General features: G+C 52.8%; 1 pseudogene; it reads right to left on the bottom strand.

Moving 5' to 3' along the window:
• Nucleotides 1–5,487: 5,487 nt before the first annotated feature.
• Nucleotides 5,488–5,650, bottom strand: LOC144488455 (U2 spliceosomal RNA; annotated as a pseudogene).
• Nucleotides 5,651–6,137: the final 487 nt, after the last annotated feature.

Genomic DNA, 6,137 nt, shown 5'->3' with positions numbered 1-6,137 from the left:
CAGGATCTTGGGTTCATGTCACACTATCTGTAACTCCCACGACTTGCCTGGGATTGCAAAATCTCACTGACTGTCCTGGCTGGAGACAATACACATCTCTTTAACCTGTGCTTAACCCTCTCTACACTCACATTGTCTGTACCTGTAAAGACTTGATTACTGGTTAAGACTCGCATTCCACCCATTATCTTATAATTGATTTTGTGTCTGTGCATGCCCTGTTTGTGAAACAAATCCTGCACTCACCTGATGAAGGAGTGGCGCTCCGAAAAATCGTGCTACCAAATAAACCTGTTGGACTTTAACCTGGTGTTGTGAGACTTCTTACTGTGTTCACCCCAGTCCAACGCCGGCATCTCCACATCATCTCTCTCCAGACCTTCTTTCCAAAGACAATTCCTCAAAGTCCCTTCCCCTACACAGCCTCCTCGAGGGTAACATTTGTCTGGGGTGAGTCTCTGGGTGTGTCGGATTGGGGAGGGCCTTTCCCACCATCAGCCAAGCTCGGTCTTGGTGCTAGTTTGAAAGTTCTGGTGATGGGACATTCTGCAAGATGACTCTGACAATCTGCTCAGGGAACAATCTGAGGGGATCCACCATCTCCGAGAGGCCTCAGGGTTCACCACCTCCTCAGGATTCACCTCCTCCTCAGGATTCACCTCCTCCTCGGGATTCACCTCCTCCTCGGGGCTCACCTCCTCCTCGGGGCTCACCTCCTCCTCGGGCCTCACCTCCTCCTCGGGCCTCACCTCCTCCTCGGGCCTCACCTCCTCCTCGGGCCTCACCTCCTCCTCGGGCCTCACCTCCTCCTCGGGCCTCACCTCCTCCTCGGGCCTCACCTCCTCCTCGGGCCTCACCTCCTCCTCGGGCCTCACCTCCTCCTCGGGCCTCACCTCCTCCTCGGGCCTCACCTCCTCCTCGGGCCTCACCTCCTCCTCGGGCCTCACCTCCTCCTCGGGCCTCACCTCCTCCTCGGGCCTCACCTCCTCCTCGGGCCTCACCTCCTCCTCGGGCCTCACCTCCTCCTCGGGCCTCACCTCCTCCTCGGGCCTCACCTCCTCCTCGGGCCTCACCTCCTCCTCGGGCCTCACCTCCTCCTCGGGCCTCACCTCCTCGGGCCTCACCTCCTCCTCGGGCCTCACCTCCTCCTCGGGCCTCACCTCCTCCTCAGGCCTCACCTCCTCCTCAGGCCTCACCTCCTCCTCGGGCCTCACCTCCTCCTCGGGCCTCACCTCCTCCTCGGGCCTCACCTCCTCCTCGGGCCTCACCTCCTCCTCGGGCCTCACCTCCTCCTCGGGCCTCACCTCCTCCTCGGGCCTCACCTCCTCCTCGGGCCTCACCTCCTCCTCAGGGCTCACCTCCTCCTCAGGGCTCACCTCCTCCTCAGGGCTCACCTCCTCCTCAGGGCTCACCTCCTCCTCAGGGCTCACCTCCTCCTCAGGGCTCACCTCCTCCTCAGGCCTCACCTCCTCCTCAGGCCTCACCTCCTCCTCAGGCCTCACCTCCTCCTCAGGCCTCACCTCCTCCTCAGGCCTCACCTCCTCCTCAGGCCTCACCTCCTCCTCAGGCCTCACCTCCTCCTCAGGCCTCACCTCCTCAGGCCTCACCTCCTCCTCAGGCCTCACCTCCTCCTCAGGGTTCACCGCCTCCTTAGGGCTCACCTCCTCCTCAGGGTTCACCACCTCCTCAGGATTCACCACCTCCTCAGGATTCACCACCTCCTCAGGGTTCACCACCTCCTTCTCCCTTAGGGCCTCTAGAATGTTCCATGCAGACCACTGCCTGATGGACTTGTGCTCAAACCTATTTCTCTGCATATATTTTTCCACGGGGGGAACAGGCGGAACGGCACGGTCCAACTACTTGGAGCGTTCCCTGGTACCATGGCCAGACTCATCCTTCGCAACACTAGGGACAGGTAGAACCTCAACACTTGGTGTTTGCGCACCAAGCGTCTCCACAAAACATGATGTGGCTACGTACAAAGGTGGCCATCAGGATTAGGGTGACGTTGGGCACTTTTATCCTTCCTTCTCCAAAGATATGCGCATGGCAACTCTGTGGATATGATCCACCTTTGACCCCCCCAGATGAACTTGAAGATGGCTCGGCTGACCACTACAGCACGGAGAATGGGCCAGTCCTGCGTCTCATACAGCAACACTGAGAGCTCCCAATGCCTAATGACTGGATTCCTACCCACAATGGAGAGGGAGCGTCACTCCCACATGACCAGTTTCTGTCTCACCTTGGCAATACGCTCCTCCCAGCTTCTAACACACTCTGAACCATATCTCCAGTACCTTCAAAGAACAAAGAACAGCACAGGAACAGGCCCTTCAGCCCACCAAGTCGATGACTATCTCCTTCGTTTTGTTGACATTGTTTTGTCGACATATAATCCAGATGGAACAGTGAAATGGACCGCTAATTTCTTCCCTCTCCCCACTTCCATTGGTAGACACGGTGCCAGCCAGAAGCATACTCTTGTAAACGTCCAGTAGATCCACGGAGTTGGGGGTAGGGTGATAGCGTGGATTGGGGATTGGCTCTCCGACAGGAAGCAGAGAGTCGGAATAAATGGGTGCTTTTCTGGTTGGCAGATGGTAACTAGTGGCGTGCCGCAGGGATCGGTACTGGGGTCTCAACTATTTACCATTTATATAGACGATCTGGAGGAGGGGACTGAGTGTAGGGTAACAAAGTTTGCAGACGACACAAAGATAAGTGGAAAAGTGAATCGTGTGGAGGGCGTAGAAGGTCTGCAGAGAGATTTGGACAGGCTGAGTGAGTGGGCGAGGATCTGGCAGATGGAGTATAACGTTGACAAATGCGAGGTTATTCACTTTGGAAGAAATAATAGCAAATTGTATTATTATCTAAATGGAAAGAAATGACAACATGCTGCTATGCAGAGGGACCTGGGGGTCTTTGTGCATGAGACGCAAAAACCCAGTCTGCAGGTGCAACAGGTGATCAAGAAGGCAAATGGGATGTTGGCCTATATCGCAAGGGGGATAGAATGTAAAAGCAGAGATGTCTTGCTGCATCTGTACAGGGCATTGGTGAGGCCGCAGCTGGAATACTGTGTGCAGTATTGGTCCCCTTATTTGCGGAAGGATATATTGGCCTTGGAGGGAGTGCAGAGAAGGTTCACCAGGTTGATACCAGAGATGAGGGGTGTTGATTATGAGGAGAGACTGAGCAGATTGGGTTTGTATTCGTTGGAATTTAGAAGGCTGAGGGGGGATCTTATAGAGACCTATAAGATAATGAAGGGGCTGGATAGGGTAGAGATGGAGAGATTCTTTCCACTTAGAAAGGAAACTAGAACTCGAGGGCACAGCCTCAAAATAAAGGGGGGTCAGTTTAGGACAGAGTTGAGGAGGAACTTCTTCTCTCAGAGGGTGGTGAATCTCTGGAATTCTCTGCCCATTGAAGTGGTGGAGGCTACCACGTTGAATATGTTTAAATCACGGATAGATGGATTCCTGATCGGTAAGGGAATTAGGGGTTATAGGGATCAGGCGGGTAAGTGGAACTGATCCACTTCAGATCAGCCATGATCTTATTGAATGGCGGGGCAGGCTCGAGGGGCTAGATGGCCTACTCCTGCTCCTATTTCTTATGTTCTTAGGTCTGGCCTACATGTGACTCCAGACTCACAGCAATGTGGTTGACTCTTTAATACGGTTTTTGACACGATTTATACTGTGAGGGTTGGCGGGGGGTTGGGGGGGGCGTGCTGTAATTGATAGTGTTATAAAGCAGAGGTGGCTCCCCCCTCTGACAACTAACACTGAAACACCCAAGCCTGTAAATATATGTGACTCCAGACCCACAACAATGTGGTTGACTCTCAACTGTCCCTCTGAAATGGCCGAGTGAGATACTCTTGTGCGATCAAACCACGAGGAAGTCCACGCTAAAACAAAAGCAACATACTGTGGATGCTGGGATCTGAAACACAAACAGAAAATGCTGGAAAATCTCAGCAGGTCTGACAGCATCTGTGGGGAGCGAATAAAGTCGACGTTTCGAGTCTGGATGACCCTGGGGGGTGTTTAATTGATAGGAACAGCAGTGGCAGCAGGACAAAGGGAATAAAAATGCTGATGATAAAGGCTGGGAATGGTGCTAACAGCGTCCATTAAGAGATCGGAATGGCAGAAGTGCAGAGTGCTAAAGAATGACCCTGAGGAATGTGCGGGTGGCCCTAGTGGGGTGGGGGAAGCGGGCAGGGGACAGTGAACAGGATAGAAACTGAGATTTTATAAGCGGAAAAATAGGAATAAGAATATAAATTTATAAAAATGGACAAATAAGATGAAGAGGGTCAGCATTGAGGGAGCATGTCCCTCCAGTTATCCCCCCCCCCTCACTCCCTCATGTGTTTATCCAGCTTCCCCCTTTCAACACATTATCCACTCTCACACACTCCCCGGGGAGCGGGTTCACTCTCGGGGTGGGGGGGGGTTGGGGGGTGGCGGGGGGTGGGGAAGAGATTTCTCCCCATTGGGTTAATTCGTGACTCTCCTGACCCGCTGGTCAGTTCTGTTCCTGTAATTGGAAGCTACGCCTACCCTATCAGAACCCGCTCTCAGTCTTCAATTATTCATCACAACTCTGAGGTATCAGGTCACCTCTCTCAGCTTTCGGGAGAAAAGATGAAGTGAAACCTCTCAATGCTGGCATCAATGTCTTTTCTGTCCCTTCTGCAGTGCTGATATGGCAAAGAGTTCAGGAACCAGGAGGCACAGATTCAGGATAAGTGGTCGAAGGTGCAGAGGGGACGGGAGGAAGAGCTTTTTTGCGCAGAGGGTGGTGGGTGTCTGGAGTTGATCGAGTTACGCCCGAGTTGGTCGTGGAGGCAGAGAGCCTAAACCCTTTTGAAAGGTACCTGGATCTGCACCTTAAGTGCTGTCAGCTACAGGGCTGTGGACCGGGTGCAGGAAGGTGGGATTAGATAGGGCACCTGGATTTCCTCGAGCTGGCATGGACACGATGGGACGAACGGCCTCCTTCTGTGCTGCAACTTTTCTATGGTTTCTATATCCCGTCTTATAATTGTTTTGTACCTTTTGGCACTTTATTCCCAATCCAGAATCCAATTTGGTCCAATCAGAGTCCCCACATGAGACACAAAGCAGATCCAAGCTGACAAGACAAGGACGTAGATCCCACCTCAGGCCCAGTTAAACAATGGTCGCGAGCTTCACGTTTTTAGGTGTCCAGATCACCAACAACCTGTCCTGGTCCCCCCCAATGCTATAGTTAAGAAAGCCCCACCAACGCCTCAGCTTTCTCAGGAGACTAAGGAAATTCAACATGTCCGCTCTGACGCTCACCAACTTTTACAGATCGAAAGCATTCTTTCTGGTGGTATCCCAGCTTGGTCTGGCTCCTGCTCTGCCCAAGACCGCAAAGAACTACAAAAGGTTGTGAATGTAGCCCAATCCATCACACAAACCAGCCTCCCATCCATTGACTCTGTCTGCACTTCCCGCTGCCTCGGGAAAGCAGCCAGGGTAATCAAGGACCCCAGGCACCCCGGACATTCAAAAAACTGCTTCAGGTGAAGTCTCAGTTTAACCTCATTGGCCAAGACCAGACACTACACTGGATCTGAGCCAAAAGGCCAAGAAGCGATATATCCCTCTTTATGATCGGAGAACGGAACGTGTACACTCAGTAATGGGTTAGAAGCTGAGCTGAATCTGACTGTGTGGGACTGGTTTAGAATCAACCACATTGCTGTGGCTCTGGAGTCACATGTAGGCCAGACCAGGTCAGCATGGCAGATTTCCTTCCCGAAAGGACACTAGTGAACCAGATGGGTTTTTCCGACAATCGTCAATGGTCACCATTAGACTTTTAATCCCAGATATTTTGGTGAATTCAAATTCCGTCTTTGGCGATGGTGGGATTATTAACCCAGTGACAACACCAGCCTGCCACTGTTCCCCCTGAACCAGGTTGATACGCGGTCGATAACTCATCCCAGGGCGATGTCTCACACCATCATTCTGAGGCTTTGACAGGGTTGATGGTGAGAAGATGATTCCCCTCGTTGGGGTGTGGGGGTCTCGGGAACCCAGGGCCCGCAGTTTAAAAAGGGTCTTCCATTTAAGACGGAG

This window comes from Mustelus asterias, unplaced genomic scaffold (assembly GCF_964213995.1).
Source record: "Mustelus asterias unplaced genomic scaffold, sMusAst1.hap1.1 HAP1_SCAFFOLD_1585, whole genome shotgun sequence".
NCBI classification, from domain to species: Eukaryota; Metazoa; Chordata; class Chondrichthyes; order Carcharhiniformes; family Triakidae; genus Mustelus; species Mustelus asterias.
Note: the sequence above shows the minus strand (reverse complement) of the source record. Positions and strands in the feature narration are given on the sequence as shown.